The sequence below is a fragment of the Durio zibethinus genome, chromosome 26 (assembly GCF_047325235.1).
Source record: "Durio zibethinus cultivar Kanyao isolate XHJ-2024 chromosome 26, ASM4732523v1, whole genome shotgun sequence".
NCBI classification, from domain to species: Eukaryota; Viridiplantae; Streptophyta; class Magnoliopsida; order Malvales; family Malvaceae; genus Durio; species Durio zibethinus.
Window position 1 is genome coordinate 17611165 of NC_143187.1, and position 19004 is coordinate 17630168.

The 19004-nt window shown below is 29.0% G+C and overlaps 1 pseudogene; it reads right to left on the bottom strand.

Moving 5' to 3' along the window:
- Positions 1-403: 403 nt before the first annotated feature.
- On the bottom strand, positions 404-2019 carry LOC111274311 (tubulin alpha-4 chain pseudogene; annotated as a pseudogene).
- Between the last annotated feature and the right edge of the window lie 16985 nt (positions 2020-19004).

Genomic DNA, 19004 nt, shown 5'->3' on the forward strand with positions numbered 1-19004 from the left:
CCTCACCTCAAGAGTATGCAAGAAAAACTACTGTTTCACTTGCAGAGGCTCCGTCGTCGGATTATTTAAAGAAACAAAATCAAAATTAAGATAGAAAGGAAGGAAAGAATAAAATTTTTTTGTAGGGAAAATTGATACTTTCAACTTTTCCCCAAAAATATTTTTTTGGAAATTTATTTTTAAGGAAAATTGATACTTTCAACTTTTCCCCAAAAATATTTTTTTTGGAAATTTATTTTTAAAGAAAATTGATACTTTCAACTTTTCCTCAAAAATATTTCTTTTTGAAAATTTTTATTTTTCTGTAAAAAATAAAAATAAAATAAAATAAAATAAATAAAAATAATACTCCTGAAAATAACTAGCACAACAAAAATAAATAAATAAAATACCAAAAAAAAGATTATCTTGACTTGCCATACATTTGTCGAGGATACATAGGAGCCATTTGCTGTGAAAGTATGTCCATATACTGTGCTCCCAGAACTGGTTGAGGATGAAAACCAGCGAACCGATTTCCCTGAACAGCCTCGTTATTAATTGCTGACAAATGACCGGTTGTGATTGGCTGAATGTACGTACCCACCACCCGATCACTTCTCATATGTTGAGGTCCTTGAGGTTGGCCATGTGTTACACTAACTTGAGTAACCATTGACTGAGGATATTGAACACCCGCAACTGGGCTAGAGTCTGTCGCCTGTGCTTTCCAGAGTGATGGTGGTAGCAAGCCACTTCTCTGAGCACCATAGACAGGTGAAGAGGGCTGCTGTTGTAGAACCAATTGACCATTCCAAGTAGGACCTGTGCCTTGAGCATATGACTGTTCATATCGAGGTGATCCCGTGTTTGGTACAGCTCCAGTCGCATGAAAATTCTGCTGCTGCTGAGTAGGCTGTCGTCTCTGGTCTGTAAAATTCCCATCAACAACCTTCGTTCTGGTCTTGATGGTGGCCACAGCTGCATTCACATCTTTGGGCACAACATCACCTCGGTACAGGAGGCAGCAAACCATGTACTTTCCATGGCGTGGGTCACATTTGGCCATCATGGAAAAGGGTTCAAAAGCACTGTTGGTGATCCCAGCCACTGATAGTTGCTCATGGTAAGCCTTCTCAGCTGAAATAACAGGTGCATAGGAGGAAAGCATAAAATGAATCTTGGGATAGGGAACCGGGTTAGTCTGGAACTCGGCCACATCCACATTCAGAGCTCCATCAAACCTCAAAGAGGTAGTAAGAGATGAGATAACCTGAGAGACAAGGCGGTTAAGATTGGTATAAGTGGGTCGTTCAATGTTCAGAGAACGCCTGCAGATGTCATATATGGCTTCATTATCGAGAAGCACAGTAACATCAGTGTGCTCAAGGAGCGAATGAGTGGACAGCACAACGTTGTAAGGCTCTACAACAGATGTAAAAACCTGAGGTGAAGGATACACAGTGAAACCAAGCTTTGACTTCTTTCCATAGTCAACAGAGAGACGCTCCAAGAGAAGAGATCCAAGGCCAGAACCAGTACCACCACCAACAGCATTGAAAACCAAAACCCCTTGGAGTCCGGTACAGTTATCAGCGAGCTTTCGGATGCGATCCAAGCAGAGATCAACAATCTTTTTTCCAATCGTATAATGGCCACGGGCGAAATTGTTGGCAGCATCTTCTTTTCCACTGATGAGTTGCTCAGGGTGGAACAGCTGACGATACGTTCCAGTCCTAACTTCATCGATAACAGTAGGCTCCAGATCAACAAATATAGTGCGAGGAACGTGCTTTCCGGCACCAGTTTCGCTGAAAAAGGTGTTGAAAGCATCGTCTCCTCCACCAACAGTCTTATCACTTGGCATTTGGCCATCAGGCTGAATGCCATGCTCGAGACAATAAAGCTCCCAGCAAACATTGCCAACCTGAATACCGGCCTGACCGATATGAATCGAAATACACTCTCTCATTTCTCTTTTTTTTTTTTTTTTGAGATTCAAGAAAACCCAAGAAAAAAATCCTCAGAAAATGAAACAACCATTTTTGTTTGAAAAAAAAAGATTGTGGCGTGTATCCAGACGCCTGCCTTCTCCTATTCGGATTCTCCTTCTATCTTTTTCTCCTTTTTTTTTTTCGTCTCCTATTCGGACTCTTCTTCTATCTTTTCTCCCCCTATCTGGATTCCTCATCTATCTTTTTTTTCTGTTTTGTTTTTTTTTTTTCTATTGCTGTGAATTGTAATGGCATATAAAACCAAGTGATTGTGTTTCAGTTTGATTCTCATTAGTCATCAAATGCTAAAGATTAACACCTAATTTTTTTATCATCATCAAACTTAATCTCAATCTTTCTTTTTTTTTTTTTAAATAATCAGATAATCAAAAGAAAGAAAAAAAATCATAAAATAAAAAAATGATAAATATGAAATAAACAAAAATATAAAATAAAAATGAATAAAAATCCCTGCAACTGAGCTTGGATTAGTCTCAAATGACAAAGAATCCCGGACAAAATGGGGTGTCTACAACGGTAACTGTACAGAGTTACTATTCATAAGTTAGAATTTTTCTATTTAAAGCCTCATTGTAACTAAGCTCGAAGAGGTGAATTCTCCTTTTTTCTTTATTTCTCTCTTCACTCCATCTCTTCATTTTCTTTTTTCTCACCTTCTGTCCTTCACTTGTATACATATATAGATATAGCTTTTGTAATCCTTTATACATAGATCTTTTTTTTACCCCCTTTGTAAATGAAACCACATTTGATAAAACAGATAGTTCTGATGATCAACCAGATCCAGAACCAAGTGAAATTCATATCCCTTAAATAGAGGCACGTGGTAAGAAAAAAGCAGAAGCAATATCTAACCCAAATATTGATGATATACGATGATTTCTAAATTTATTAGATCCTGATATAGTGGATCAACATCTTCCTCATTTGAAAGAAAAATATTCTCACCTAAATCAGGATGAGATAAAGCAAACTTCTGATTTTGGCTAAACAGGTCAGGTTAAGATTGAAACCCCTATTATCGATTCGTTAAACAAACGAATGGTTTCTCAAGACGGTACTTATTTAGACTTAACTAAAGTCCCTCTTAAAAACTATGAAAAAATGATAATTGATTAGGCACAATCTATGTCTATTGTTGCCATAAGTTACAAGGAGCAATGGAACAAAGAAAGATTTTTCAACTATTTTTGTGGCACATGACAAGGTGATGTCCTCAATTTCTCAAAAAATGAGAAACTACAACCCTCAAAGCATAGCAGAAATCATCTCTATTAGCTGCAGGAAATATACCTCAACTTTTGAAAGAGTTAACCCAAATCTTGAAAATTGAGTTTTGTGGTAGTACAGAATTTTTGGATCCCACTCAAAAAGCTCAATTTATTTTATCTAAATTAAAATTATGTGATATTAAGTATTTAGATGATTTTCTAAAAAATATCTTTCTAAATATCAAAAATTGGATGAAAAATATTCAAACTTTTGGTTACAACAATATTTTCTCAAACTTCCCTCACCATGGGATGAATTATGTTCACAAAATTACCCCATTTACCTTGAGTTAAAACTCAAAATTGTTCATGTTGTAAATCCCAGCATAGAAATTTATGATACTCTTGGATGTAAAATACACTATGTTCAAAATCAGGTCAACGAATACTACTTCAAGCAAAAAGCTGCTAAGCAAGTAAAATCTAAACTTTCGTATAAACAATGTACAACGATTTTGGAAAATGAATTGGAATTTGGTTGTAATAAACAATCTTTTTCAAAGAAACATCGTTTTAAGAAAAAATGAAAATATTTTTGGAAAAAATGGAAACCCACAACTTTTAAACCTAAAAAAGGTAAATTTGTTGTTAAAAAGAAGAAAAAATCTTCTAAAAATAATTGTAAATGTTTTCTTTATGATCAAGAAGGTCACTATGCAAATACTTGTCTTAACAAAGGAAAAAGTGCGAAGAAAATGATCAAAAAACTTGATGAAACTTTTCTTCAAATTTGTTTTGCTAAAGAATTATTTGACGAAGAAATTTATTATGAAGTTTTTTCAGAAACAAATTATAGCTCTTCTGAAGATGAATCTAATTTTATTTTTATGTTAAATACTGAATCTAACCAAGATACTGTTTCAGTAACCTCTTTTACAGGTACAACCACTACCAACGAAGAAGGTATGGTTAAACTCAAAAATATTATGAGAAAAACTCATTTTATTTCTGATGAAAAACTAAAAGAATTACAACTCATCAAACCTAATGAGATCTACAAAACAAGTTAGTTTAAAAAATTCCAACCTTGATCTAAACGCCATATAGAAAAACTATCTGGTGACACAATCACTAATGATTCTCAACAAGTTAGCAGGATGAATTTGAGATCATGTAAGAGGATGGGTGTTAAGACTATAAATGAGAGTTTAGGGTTTGAAATCGAGTTGATATGTTTTTGGGTAAGATGGCTATGGAGTTGACTGGTATAGGTATGGTGTTGTATTATTCACAGTAAGGTAGTATATGTAATAAGCTTATGGTGGATAAGGTTAGTAACCTCTGAACTGTTGTCTTTCAAAATTCACAGCTTGAGTTTCGATCTCTTTTTTTTTTTGGTGCTTTTTTAGTAGAAGTTTATCCTCCTTTTAACTTGCCATTCTTAATGGTATTCTTAATGATTTCACCAAAGATCACCATGTCGGTGAAATTTTTTATTACATTTTCTCTCATCTTTTCATAATATGAAGATTTTAAAAATGCTCACAAATAATACTATGGTCTCTTTCTTAATTAGAGGAAGTTAAACTTGAGTAGATATGACCTTCCACCTCTGAGCATACTCCTTAAATGATTTAGTTACTTTTTTTTTATATTCTGTAAATGTAAATGATTAGGAGCTAAATCTATGATATATCGATACTAACTAATAGAGTCGCAGGCCATACCACTTTAGAATTAAATGCGAGTCTTTTCTAGCTGGACATACTATCTAGTAGTAGAGTCAGTAAGGTTGTCTTGAAATACATTCATTAGTAGCTTTTCTTTATTAGTATGGGTACTATCTTTCAAAAGTACATGTTAATGTGGGTCTTTAGGTACTTTGTACCATCATATTTTTCAAACTTTGAAATCTTAAACTTTAAAGGAATAACGATATGTGGGACTAAACAGAGCTTAGCAGCATCCACAAAACCATAAAAACCAATACCGTCAATTACCCGTAACTTTTCCTTAATCATATTCATCTTTTTGTCAACTATTGAGTCCCTCAACAACTCGATCACTTTTAGCTTTAATTTTTCTTTTTCTTTTAGATCATCTAGATTAGGAATCTAGATTGGTTTTACTACCTTCTCGGTAAATCTTGGATTTGAAGCTGATGACATTTTAGGGTATGTATACCCTACAAGGTATGTAAACTGTTGTGGTGGTGCATCCTATGTGGACTAGGCTTGATGTGGATCAAAATTAAGAAAGTATAAAGGGTTAACCACCTATTGTGATAAATGGTCCTGCTGGCTAATATTTTTTTCTATATTATTCCCCTTGTTCAACTTATTCAAAGCCTCTAGAATCTTATTCAACTTTTCTTCAAAATTTTTTTTGAGCTCTCTCTATCTTTTTAAGGTGATTAAAATTTTCTTGTTCCATAGTCTGGCTCGAGCTTTTATATTGTATTGGTGAGTTGATTGTGTGGGGTTCTTACTTGGTAGAGCTATCTTTGATCATTGAGTACCAAAATCACATATTATTAGAAATGACATGCTTTATGTTTGGTATTTTAATGCATCAATGTAATGTATTTATATTTGCTACATAACTATCATTGATAAAAGAAATCTCAATTCAAAACTTTATTTAATTAAATTTTAAAACTACATCTTAACAAAGCTAAAGGAATATTCTAAAGTCCTAAACATCAATGCAATATTTCCTAAACGTCATTCTAATGCCTCTTTATGAATTTTCTAGCTTGTTGGTAATGATTTTATGCCATACCTAGGAAGTCAAGCAATCACTGCCTATGAACACCTACTGGTTGCCCCATGACCTTCAATTCTTCCACTTTTTCCTTCATTTTTTATGTCTACAACCATGCATAACTAATTGAACAAGTGTTTTAAATGTTTTTGCTTTTTTGTACACTTACCTTTCCATTACTCACTTTGTTCAACATGTTTCTTGCATTCACTAGTCAAAACTTTTACCTATGCTGTGTGCTGATCCATTATCCCTTGTAGCATCTGACTATGTTTGTGCACCTTGGTGTAGCTTTTTTACCTTTTTCCATCATTGTTTTCAATAATTTATTTTTTTTAAGAGTCAAGCAAGATTGGGTGTGACTGATGAATGTGTCTTATCTAGATCATGGAATAAGGCTTTCCATTGATTTTTTTGCTCACTAAGATTTTGGATTTTCTACTATCATTTCAATCATCCTATATGCTCATTTTTTGGTGAAGAACAATTCTCACTAGTTAAGTCCTATGTTTCTGGAATAAATTGCTCACATCTAAACTATCTTCTCATCAAAGTTAAGGCATAAGTAACAGCACCCTATAAGCCCAATAAAAAAACCCAAGGTTGATTCCCACAGCTATATAACACTGTATCATGATGTATCCAATGTGCTCAAATTATCTTTTGGCTATCAAATGCATGAAAAAATGAAACCCATTCTTTTTTTTACTTTGCTTTAGGCCATGTGCTGTAATAAAACTCTTTGATTGAAACACTATAATGAAGGTATGGTTTGTGAAACTTGTTTTCTTTACACTCAAAATGACTCTTCATCCATACATAAAGTATTTGTAAGCACCCAGTAAATTGACCTTTACCATTTTTGTGACAATAATTCTAAGATCGAATGGTTTCTAACAAAATGGTTAGTGTTGCATTGACTTCGTGCTCTAACTGATTGACAAAATCTATCATTACAACATCGATATATCCTATGACCTTTGAAAAGATTAAAAATCCATATAGAGCTATAGCCATCACCGCTAATCCCTGATCATCACCCAAATGTTCTTGAATGAAGTCTTGTAGAAAACCCTATGGAATACATTTACTCTCATTTTTTATTTTGACACATGCATCAACTTGAGGCAAGTTGAGTCCAAACATTTGCATAAGTTTCTTATGATAACCTACCTTGTTTTACCAATAATCTTTTCTAGGTTTAGTAAATCAAAGTGAAGTAGGATCATGTACTCTTCAATTGTAGGCACTATATATGTCTTATTGAAGACAAAACACCTATAAAAAGGATTTCAAAATTGAAGGATAGCTCCAATCAGCTATCATCCACATCTACTTGAAGTAATGAGGCTATGTCTCCATATTTACCCTCAAATACCTCTTGCCTTGTTCTATTTATACATCACCAAATATTGTTTAAGTTAGCCAGGTCATTTTGTTAGAGATTAAGATGAACTCTCTCAAGCAATGATGAGATAAAACCTTCAGGTAGGCAATTACCCTTTTTTTTTTTACCTTTTTCTAACTTGATTTTCAATTAGTGAGCAAATTCAAAATGCACTAATGCAAACTTTGATTGCATTTGGCTTTCCATGGACGTAGGTATAAGATCTGATTTATCAATAACTGATATGTGGTAAATATTCTCTATATGAAATGATGCAAATGCATAATATTAAATATAATAATGAAGATGATGCATATGATGATATGACAATGCAAGCACTAATTGAAATGATGTAAATGCATAAAGCTAAACAAATAAAATGGTTAGATCACAAATTATTCTTTCTTGTGTCCTAACTTCGGGGTATATCTATCAATGGGTAGAAATGGCTCTATCTTAATGTTGGCCTCTTAAGTATAGATTATATGCATGGTTAAATGACTTTAACCACTAAAGGTTCCTAAATTGTTCCATACATCATTGTCTATTACAGACTAGTAAGGCATTCCAATCCTCACCCATTATAGGCTACCAACTAAAAAGATTTAATTTGAATGAGAGTATTTTGCTAGCCATTATGAAGATTATCATCTCATGATAGCATAGGTGCTTTACTCCTTCCTAAAAGGGACAAAAACCTGGGTATAGAGCTCAGGTAATGCAAATGTATGTGGTAGTGTGTGTGAAGGAACATAAAATTTTCAACCCCATAAATCAAGACAAAAAGAAAAATGTTAGTGAACAAATAACAAAATCTTTACATTTTAAAACCATTAGACCAAAGGATAGGATAAATTTAAAATGTATGGCCTGGCTCTCTAACTCCTTCCCTAACGAAGTTGCTAAACTATCATAACATATAGATTCAAAAATCTATAGCTAGACATAACTTAAGAAGTCACCACCAATCTTTTTAACTAGGTGTGATTTGCCACCTAATAAATCTATCCTTTTATGGATCTCCTAAGCTTAACCAAGGGTCCATAAACAATAAGTTCTTGTCTACTAATCAAACAGGGTTTAAGAGTTTGATTACATATGAGAAAGGTTATAACACCTCCACATGCCCATCTAAAGGATGGTACCATTTTATTTTAAATTATCCTAAGGTCTTAATTCTAATGGTCTTAAATCTTAATGTTGAATATTGAAAATAACTTTTAAGATTTTTCATCAATCTGGTAAAATTCTTAAAAATATTTTCTTACTTCAAGAGTATTCAAGAATACAATTTGCTTTCTTGAAAAGGTTCCATCATCGAAAAAAGATTTAATCATTTTTTATTTTTGTTGGGTTTTTTTTATTGAAAATATATCAATTCTTCACCATTTGAGTCATATTAGAAATATTTTCTCACCTATAAATATATTAGATAATCATCCATTTATGATTACCAAGAATTTCATCCTTGGAATTTATTTTTTATTTCACAATTTTTATTTCTAAATTTCCATCATTTTAGCCTATTTAGAAAAAAAAAAAAAAAAAACTCTTGCTAGTTTCCAAATCTTTGGAAAGAAAATAATATGACAATTATTTTTAAGTTTCATTTAAATTCTTCCACCATTTGGGATAAATTTAAAAAAATTTCTCACCTAGAGATTTCTTAGAAAATTTACCATTTGAAATTTATAAGATTTTCATCCTTGGATAATTATCAAATATTTTTCAACCAATTTTTTTAAGTTACATTTTTTATTTAGAAAATAATACAATTACTTTTATTAAAATTTCATCTAAATTATTTCACAATTTGGGACAAATTTAGAAAAATTCCTTACCTAGAGATTTCTTAGAAAATTCGTCATTTGAAATTTTTAAGAATCTTATAATTAGGTAATTAATATTTAATTCCAAAATTTTTATTAAAATATTTTTATTCTTTTAATTTTTCCTAAATTTTTTCAAATTTAATCATGTAAAAATACTTTAAAAATAAACAAAATAAAAACACCAAAACAGAAAAATAGCTCTACTTGGCTAGAGAACTGGCTCAGCTACAGGAAAAAAGATCGGTTGAAATAACTCGATTTACAACTTAGCTCGACTGGAACCAAGGGCTCTGGAACATGAGTCAAGGTGGGTCAGCATTACGAGTCAAACCTCCAAATGGTAAAATGCACGGATCTTAAGTTGGATTAAATGCTAAAACAATGTCATTTGACCAAACATATAAAAGGCTAAATTTCTTCTTCTTTTTTTTTTTTCAGATTTGCTCTCATTCTCTCTTTTCTTTTCTTTTTTCTCTCATTCTCTCTAAACCAAGAAGAACTCCGGTTGAATCTTCATCGGATTTTGAAAACTCTTGTCGAAATCTGAGTTAAGTTGTTGGAAGTTTGTTGGTTTCTAGAAAGCTGATGTCGGAAACTAGAAATTTCACTGAAAACTGAGATTTTTGTCAAAAAGTCGTTGGAATCTTTAAAGATCATTGAAAATTTTCACCAAAAACTAGATTTCTAGGAAAATTTTCCAAAACAAAATTGCAAATCTTCTTTTTCATATAAAAATTTCCCTAAAATTTTCATATTCTCTAGTTGCCTTTGTATTTTTCTCTCTGATAATCTATGTGTCCCTTTTTGCTGATCTCTATACGTGTATTTTCCATTTGATCTAGGTTCATATTTATAAGGTTCAAATTATAAGAACCCTAAACTAGAAAGGAGTTTCAATTTTCGTTAAATTCCAACTTTCCACTTAGATTTTAGCCTGAACTTTATAACCCAAAGAAACACTCCTAAAGAAATTCAACCACCCTAATCTCTTTTTATTTTTTTTTCGTTTTATTTTTATTTTTATTACTATTTTTTTACCAAAAAAAAATAATTACAACCCTAGATAGATTGGGGTGTTCACACTAATAAAACACAAAATTGATAACAAAATATTATTAGATAACAAAATAATAAAACACGAAATACCCAAACCTAAAATCAAATATGTTGATAACAGGAAACTCAAAACCAAATTCAACACATTTTCTAGGCTTCCATTATGCTAATCTCCATCATCCGACCCTCTTCACCAATGTCATCTTCAGCAATCCCGCCAATGCTTAATTCACATTCCTCTCCTAATACTACATCCCTTTATATTCCTTCAATTACATCTACTGCCTTTTCTTCACTTTTAAAAACTTCCATCTCACCTCTAACTTGGACTCTGACTTATCTATCTTGACTCAGTATGGTATCCAAATCATATACTAATCGTTCATCAAGATCATTTCCAAGTAAAGGTGGCAAACGGGCTGGTTTGGATTGAGCTATCTTTGATTTCGGATCTTTTGGATTTGGATTCATTTTAGGTTTGGATCATTTTGGATTTAGATTTTTTCAGATTCGAATAATTTTGGATTTAGACAATTTGGAGTTCGGACCATCTTAGATATAGGCTATTTCATATTTAGTTCAGTTCGAATTGGCAAGCTTACTGTTTAGACAAATTCAAAAAATTTTTTAAATTTTATAAATTATAAACATATTTTGTAATTTTGACTTAAGGATTAATTTTACTTTTTATATAATTAAATAAAAATATTACAAAAATGCATGCTGATAAAATTATTATTTGACTGAATTGTTACAATTTTAATTATTTTATGACTTGGAAGCCAGAAATTCTGGAATTTATTTCACTTACAACCTATGCGAGACCAAAAGGTGATTATAGTAACATATGTAGGAGTAGTTTAACAATTTAAGTGATTAATGCACTGAGTTTCAATATTTTATACTACATCGATTACATAAATTGTCAAATCTACTTAACAAACACTTGTCAACACATTTAAGCTAGCTACTTATAAAATTTAAAAATTCCACTATGTTAAGTTAAACTCATCCAAACAAAATTAGAATTTTTAATTCATTTATAAATATTCAAATACAACCTTAAAACTTAAAACATTTTGTATAAATGGAAAAATAAAATGGTTAATATGTAAAATGCCCCTTAGTATAATCTATCGGTTTGGTATATAAAGAAATAAAATCTTATTTTGATACTTCAATTTTTATTATGTCAAGTATTTTGATATTTTTTATTGTCCATTAAATGACTAATATGATATAAATACTCAATAAAATCATATCACTTATTATAAATATATAATAATTGTCATGTCAATTATTATCACGTCAACAAAAGATTTAGTTTTTCTCTTTTTCTCTTATTCTTTTTTTTCTTATTTAATTAAAAGTAAATTTTTTAAAATTTTTATTTAAATAATGACATGAAAAATAAATGATGTGGCGATGACTAGATATTTATGCCTCATGTCATTATTTTGTTGGGTATTAATGGTATGTTTTCAATATATTTTAGATAGACATTTTGATATAATTTTTAAATAGATATTTTTAGTAAAAATATTGATAAATTTTTTATCGTTAAATAAATATCATTAAATTTGAATTATAAACAACATTTTAAATATTTTTTAAAATATTATTGATTTTCACATAAAAATTAATCAATCTATTGATTTAGATTTTTTATTAAAATTTTTGTTAAATCATTTTTTTAAAAAAAGTCATAAATTTCACTTAAAAAACTTTATATAATTTTTGTCATAGAAACTTTATTGTTCATCAAACTTAACATTCTCCCTCTCTTACATATATTTTATGATATGTTTGATTTGCGAAATGAAATAGAAGGTGAATTAAATAGGTATTATGTAGGTATAGAAAAGATGATGAATAAAATAGAATAGTTCTTATGATGTTTGGTTTATTGGAATGAAATATAATAGGAATTAATATTAATATTTTTGGTTAGTTCAAATAATATTATTTTAAATAAATTTAAAAGATTATTTTATTTTATTATTATATTAATTATAATTCATTATAAAAATAATATTAATTATTACTAATTAATAAAAAATTAATCTCAATTTAAAAATTAATATTTACATCAATATTTAATTAAAGATATAATTTGATTAAAATCAACTAAACATTTTCGAATTTGATTAATTAAAAATTTTTTTTGACAAAAAAAAAAAAAAAAGCCATTAACTCGCGTGATACGTTGAATTGTTGGCATTTTTTCTGTTGTGGCAAGCCATATGTGTATTTTTGCATTATTTTTGTACACATGATCAATCTTGAGTAGTTAAAAATTGATTTAAACTGTTAAGTCTATATCAATTCTCCACAATTAATAAAAAAAAAAACTCCAACTAGATCATCATCAACAATATACCGCAACAGTCGCTCCTCTATATGCTTCCTTAAAACTCTTTCCCACGAGGGAAAGATAGAACCAAAAATTCACGGCGAAGCGTTTGAAGCAGCTTCATATTCATCTGGAGGAGGAACTGCAAGGTATTTCAATCTGATGTTTGAAATTTTCCTTTTGCTTTTATTTATACAAAATTAGCTAAATACCCACAAATTTAATGTTGGTGTTGAGCGAGGCATAAAATTTTGAAATTATAAGAATGAGAAGAGAACGGTTAAAGCAAAGGCAATAAATGTTTTTTTACGTTTGTACTCTAATACTTTAATGAGAGGTCGAGACTAGAAAATTAAAAAAGAAAAGAAAATAAGAATATATATATATAAAAAAAAAAGAGATTGAATTGATAGTACTCTTTATTTATAAACAAAAAATGAAAATTTTGTAAAATAAAATAATAACATAATTGAATTAATGTGATATTTTATATATGTCAAACTAATTTAATATATCATATCAATATAAAAATTAAAAATACCATTAACTGGTTGTTGATAATATCTAATTAAAAAAATAATCAATTTATTTTTTAGACCCAAAAATACTCTTTGCACCCAAAAAAACAAATATCAATTTTCAAAGAAAAAAAACAAAAATCTCAAGGTGGTTTGATGGGCATCGACGGTGGCAATTTTCAAAGTTGATGGGTTTCCTGTGGCTCAACCCTTCTAACCAAGCCAAGCCAAGTCAAGCTCTCCAGCAATCGAGCCTGGAAAGATCAGATTTGCGGTAATGCGCATTCGCCAAAAACAGATTTGATAGCGCTCTGTTCATAAGCCCAGGCATGCGGCATGCCTTTAATATGCCAGGAGAAATAACAACCGATGAAAGAAAACACTGTTGAACCAGACTACCTAAAGATTAGACTGCCAAGGTGCCAATCTCAAAGCTTATAGGCAAAGATAAGAAAAATGATAAATAGATTGAAATAAAAAAAATTGTAATGAATTTTAAAGGTTTCAAAGAAATTTTCTTATTTCCCCTTTTGCGTTTAAACCTGGACAAAGAGGATGTAAAACAAGAAAAATGTCAGATTTTTTTAAAGAAAAATAAATAAATTTCTTTTTTTACTTAAAAAAAGTTAACCGATATTAAAAATAAAAAATGGCCAAAAGTTTTTTTATTTTAAATTTAAATTGATTGACAAATAATCAATTAACACATGACATCTTTTATTTCATAAAATGCCATTAAGAAACTTGACGTCGCATGCAATATGATTTCACTTTTTTTGTATGCACTTGATCTTTATTTGAATAATTTTAAAAATATTTGATCCTTATTTGAATTAAATCCATCGTTATATCTTTAATTTTAAAGACATTTAATCTTTTTTTCTCTCTTATTAATAATTAATCATAATTAATTAATAAAAGTTAATAATAAAAAAATGCATTTTACAAAAATAAAATAAAAAGGGTTATTAATTAATAAAAAAATATTTTTTCATTTTTTCATTTCTTCATTTTTTTTTTTGTTTTTTTTTTCCTCTCTACCTTTTCTTTTTCTCTCTTCTCATTTCCTTTTCATTTCTCTTCCTTTCTCTAGAACCAAAACTTATCTCTCTAAAAATTTCACAACCACCAACAACTGTTAGCTGTTAATTGTCGTTGATCAGTGTTGACAACCACCTTCTATCATCGTTGACCAACATTAACCGATGCCAATTTTTATTAAATTTCATTCATATGCTCATCTTAATATCCTCTTTACTTCTATTAGATTGATATTTTTTAAACCGCCTAGAAAAAATCCGGAACAGAATCCAGAATCAACCGAATCAAATGCAATGTTAATGGTGGTGAGTCTGACTTTTCTACAAGCTTTAAAAATTAAAAAGAAATGGAAGCCATTAGTATTAAATTTATGTTGGGAGCAAAGAGGCAAATGGTTAATGTGGTTATACTAATGTTTTAACGCCTTAAATAAAGAGTAGGCACGTGGTGTAACAGCTAAAATGATACATTATTGAAAAATATATAAATAAAAAATTATTATATCCATAGCTTTAGGCTATAGACGGTACGTAGGATTTGTAAATTTTACTTTAAAAAATTTATAATTTATAATTTTATTAAAAGTAATATCGAAATTAAATTCGTTTAACTAAAAAATAAAAATAAATAGATAAAATACAATGAAATGAATAAAAATTACTGTACACACACATATATATATAGATCTAACGATTTATGTATTAATATCATATAAAATATTAAAATTTATGTATTCATACTGTATTTTATATTAAAATTACTTGTCATAATTTATATCAATACGACAATATGAAATATATTTTTTTAATTTTTTTAAACTCATATATAGTTATTATTAAAATTTTAAATCTTATCACCTTTATATCTTACTTTCGTATCGTATTTATATTGTATTACCGTATTATATTTTAGATTTATGCATACATTTTTTAAAATTATTTTAGATACATAAAAGTTGCATATATAGAACTAATTTGGTAGCCTTTGAGATTAGGAACAAAAATTAATATCTCCCTTAAGATTAATTTCAAATATGGTTTCCATATTTAAAGAAATAAATAACTATTAAATTAAGAAGAAGTTGGCCTTAATTAGGAAGGCCTTTATCTTGTTTCTATTATTATTATATATGTACATAAAATAATAAAATTTATATAATTTTCTTGTATCGACCTTATTCAAATTCAATAAAAACATAAAGTGAGGGTCAAACAAATAAAATTCTTTCATTACTATAATGATAATATTAATATTTAAATTTTATTTGTATACAAAAGAGGTCACAATCTTGAGAAAAGAGAATGAGTTTAAAGTATCGAGATTTCAAACAATATAAAAGTTTTTTAATTTGTATATAAACATAATCATATATTAAGTATATATTGTATATATCCAATTTTTTCTAAGGTCCTTTTGATATTATTAGGTCTCGAATTGTATTATTGGGTTTTAAAAGCTATTTTTTAAATTCAAATTTGAAGATTCAAAAGTATTTTTTATTTTTGTTATTTGGTAAAAAAAATAAATTTTGAATTTTTTTTTTAAGATTGTGATCTTATTTAGATATGAAATTTAAAGATTGCATTTGATTTTGGTAATTATTGGGAATCAAGTTTTTATAAGAAGGAAAAGAAATTTTGACAAGATCTTAATAGATTCAGTTGGCATTAAAATTTTGTAAATTGAAAAGGTGAATCCCTATATAAAGAGCCTAATTTTCAGTTAGAAATTACCAATAAACAAAGAATCAAGAAGTAAAAGAAGAAGCAACATAAAATTTTGAAAAGTTCTCAATCAAAAGGAAAAGAAGAACCACCAAGCAAAAAAAGAAAGAGCCATATACAAGCAGATATATCAATCAATCAAAATTTTACTTGACAGTAGGCTTTATTTTAGGTTGGTCTAAAAGCATAAGTTAAGTATACTTTCTTTTATAGTGTTATATTTATTTGTTGTTTAATGTGGTAATAATTTTTTATGAGATAATTTTGTTTTGCTAGTTTTTGTACTTATTTGTTTTTATATATTTGTTTATTCATTATTTATTTTTATTTAGGTTTTATTTTTTTTGCTTATTAATTTATTTAATTGATGTAAATAAAAATTAAATTATATTTTTTAGAAAAATGTAATTTTATGATTAACAGTTTGTAACTATGCTTATATCAATTTTTTGTATGATAAATTGTGTAAATAAATAAAAGGTCTTGAAACTTGATTTTTCATAAGATATTTAATGAATTTGACAATAAAGCCTTTTCAAGTGAACAACTAATTAATCTTGAATACTCTTGATGTGAGAATTTTTTTTTTTGGTGAAATCTTAAAGATTTTTTTCAATATTTTAAATATCGAAATTGATAATAAAACATCTTTGATTAAGACTTAAACAAAATAACATGTGATTAATTTGGAACCAATTTTAAGTATAATGGGGTGCTAAAACTTTTCCTGTACATAACTGATTCTTGAACTTAGATGTAAACTAGAACTTATTCTTTTTACAGTCCCTTAGTTTAAACTTAGGATAACCTTAAAAATAATAAATTTATATAGGTAGTCAATAACACCTAGGCAAAAAAAAATATTAGTGGCAACTCTATTTTTTTGTATCTAATAAATAGGTTCCCAGACTTGAACGTTTTGACAATTAAGTGCCTCCACTGGGGATACTAAAGAGTCAAGCTATTATTTAGTTATATTTTATCTTAAGCCTTGCTTTGATGGTTTTTAATTTATAACTATTTATGATTTTTTATGCGCATTAACCTTTTTGTTTATTTTGTAACTTATGATTTTTTATGTGTACTAATTTATTAGTTTATTTTGTAGATTTTGATTTTTCATGTGTCCTAATTTATTTGATTGTTTGGATTGACATGTTCCTTCACACATATTACACATGCATTCATGGATAAGCTCTAGACCCGAACTTTGTCCTTTCTTAGGAAGAAGCAAGTACCTAAACTCTTGTGAGGTAATAACTTCTGTGAAAGCTAGTGAAAACTCTCACTTAACTTGAACCCTTTCCGTTTGAGCTTATAATGATGGATGAGGATTAGAGTGCCTTACTAACTTATAATGGACGATGATGTAAAAAAATTTTGGAGCTTTTAGATTGTCAGACCTTTGAACCTAGTATGTAAATAAACCTTAAAGATCCAAACCTAAGTTAGAGCCTTTTCTTCTCTTTGGTAAAAAATCCTTAATAGGTTAGATGAAGGGACATTTATAATTATTTTGCTTGTTAAATTGTATTTTTTTTCTTATATATATATATATATATTATGTTTACTAACCATTTTCTTTTACTATATGTGCATACATTTACATCATTAGATTTATTATAAGAAGTGATTATCATAAAATAATTTTAATAAAAAAAATCTTAATTACATCCATGGAAAGCATAGCAAAGTCCCCTACTAGCTTGAAAAAGAAGTCCTAAGTCTAAGCACTTATATAAGAAATAGATGAATGGAAGAATCTTTTCACTAACATCAACATAACACAGTTATTTACCACTTGTAAGCTAGCCCAACTTTTGAAAGAAAATGGACAATTGCAGATAAAGGTGCAAGAAAGTGATAAGGCATTCTCTGAGGCACAAAAACACAACCAAATGCTAAATGGAGTTGTTGTTAAAATTAGAACACAAATGGTAGTTATGACTGAAGAATGTAAGTAAGCAAAAGAGGCATATGCAAGGAAACATGACCAATTGGAACACTTGATTAATTAAATATTGTGGCTACTTATGAGCCAAAGATATGGTAGAAGAGATCGAAGAGTGGAGTACAAATATGCCACTAGTTGGAATACATAGACAAGGATTGCTAGATTTTCTCAATAAAGTACAAGATTAATATCAACAAATTAGGGATTTTTTTCCATAATAAACTTTAGACTTTTTATAGATGTAATTTTGAATTTGGTTAAACATAACTTTTAATTCAATAAAGATTTTTCTTCTTAACAATTGTTATGTGGTAAATCTTCCTTATTGCATTCTTGCATTCTCATATATAACTAAAGTTGGATGGTTTTATAAATATCTTTCTAAATATGCACAATAATTTTGGTAAATTAAGGTTCAAGGATAGCTCAATCTTTAAACAAGTTGAGATGCTACAACACTTGATATCAAGTAAGAACTATGAGAAAGAAAACACTATTTGCTTACCAATGGTAAAAAAGGCACAAGAAGAATTGAAGGCGTAATCAAAGACTACTACTGAGTTGCTAAAAAACATGAATAAAAGGAAAAAAGTAGTGGAAGAAATTATGGTCCAAAATGAAACTGATCCATTATATCCTTTGATTTTGACCCAAACTCTACACAAGCATCTCAACGGGCCTAACATCAAATACAATTTGTTGCGGGCTACCCTTACAAACATACTAACATGCCTACAACTGCTTCTCCTACTCATATTGCTTATGTTTTTTATGTCAAGGCATATAACCAAACTTAAATTCCTAATCTAGATGATCTAAAAAAGTAAAATAAGCTAAAAATAAACACCATAAAAAATAAAGAAGGCTCTGAATTTTAAAATATGGTTATCATGAAAGAAAGGCTTAGAGTTATTAAAGGGATAAATTTTTATGGATTAATGGATGCTGTTAGACTATGCTTAGTTCTTAATATAGTGATTCAACCAAAATTCAAGGTGCCTGAGTTCAAGAAATATAATAGAACTAAGTGCCTAAAACATGTGACAATGTACTGTCACAAAATGACTGCATACATACATGATGAAAGCTAATCATCCATCTCTTTCATAACAGTCTCATTGGTTTTGCTACCAAATAGTATGTATAATTGGATAAAACTCATATTCGTGAT